The sequence below is a fragment of the Notothenia coriiceps genome, unplaced genomic scaffold (assembly GCF_000735185.1).
Source record: "Notothenia coriiceps isolate Sejong01 unplaced genomic scaffold, NC01 NC01_scaffold00025299, whole genome shotgun sequence".
Lineage (NCBI taxonomy): Eukaryota > Metazoa > Chordata > Actinopteri > Perciformes > Nototheniidae > Notothenia > Notothenia coriiceps.
This window is the reverse complement of record NW_011358000.1, coordinates 1-1,154: the sequence shown is the minus strand read 5'-3', so window position 1 is coordinate 1,154 and position 1,154 is coordinate 1. Positions and strand designations below refer to the sequence as shown.

The window sequence follows — 1,154 nt, the reverse complement described above, 5'->3', positions numbered from 1 at the left end:
AGTGCCTTGGTCAATGGTTGGGGTTAGGGTTAACACATTGCCAGTGCCCTTGATGTAAACTGGCACCTTTGGATAGCCAAACACAGTTTGTGTTAAAAAGCATTTACCTTCAAATCATTTTGTGTGGGATTAATGGAGACAACATGTGTTTAATAAAACACAGAAAAATCCCTCCCTAGAGTTATTTGAAATGTATTTTAGCAAGCAATTAATGTAATTTCCGGGCACTACGCTCTCCTCAATTCCAGTTGTAACAACACTTTTTATGAGAGCATAGAGAACTATGGGATGTACGGTTTTTGAGTGCTGACTGCTTGGAAATCATCGAAAACGTATGTCTTTTTCTATTAACATCTGAAACTCCCTTGATAACCCAGTGGGACCCCCCCCCCCCCTGCTGGAGAACTTTTTACCGAACCTTTTCAATGTTAACGTTTGTTTCTGCATGTGCTTGTCTTTGTCAGACAGAAAGTGTTTGAAGATGTCCAACGTTTCCTGAATCCTGACGACATCATCGACCAGGTAGTGTTTGACCTGGAAGACAGCAGGTAGGCAACAACACAAACACGATCGGAGAAACAACATTCATCAAGCCTTCGCTTTCACATTTGTCTTTATTCTTTGCCCAAATGGGAGGCGAAATAATAATTTTGGTCCTCTTTGTCTCTTTTTCCTTCAGTCTTCAGTGTCCATCTGATTCCTTGAGGTTTTATTCTAAGTTTGAATGTGGGAACCTAAGGAAGGCTGTTCAGGTCCGAAGGTAAATAAATGTCTTCTTCACTTCTACACAGTCCTGGCTCAGTGTTTTCCACTCATTATCGTCGCTTTTCCTCTCTTCTTCAGATATGAATATGACCTCATACTGAACGCGGATGCTAACTGTAACCAGCACACGCAGTGGTTTTACTTTGAAGTCAGTAACATGGTCCCAGGCACCCCCTACCGTTTGAATGTCATCAACTGTGAGAAGAGCAACAGCCAGTTCAACTATGGTGAGAAGGGGTGTGTGTGTGTGTGTGTGTGTGTGTGTGTGTGTGTGTGTGTGTGTGTGTGTGTGTGTGTGTGTGTGTGTGTGTGTGTGTGTGTGTGTGTGTGTGTGTGTGTGTGTGTGTGTGTGTGTGTGTGTGTGTGTGTGTGTGTGTGTGTGTCACAAT

General features: G+C 43.1%; 1 long non-coding RNA gene across 1 annotated transcript; it reads left to right on the top strand.

Moving 5' to 3' along the window:
- The first annotated feature begins 405 nt into the window (after positions 1-405).
- Positions 406-1,009, top strand: LOC104956067 (uncharacterized). Its single transcript, XR_799508.1, has 3 exons — positions 406-548; positions 680-760; positions 844-1,009. It is a non-coding gene; the product is annotated as an uncharacterized lncRNA (long non-coding RNA).
- The last annotated feature ends 145 nt before the right edge of the window (positions 1,010-1,154 follow it).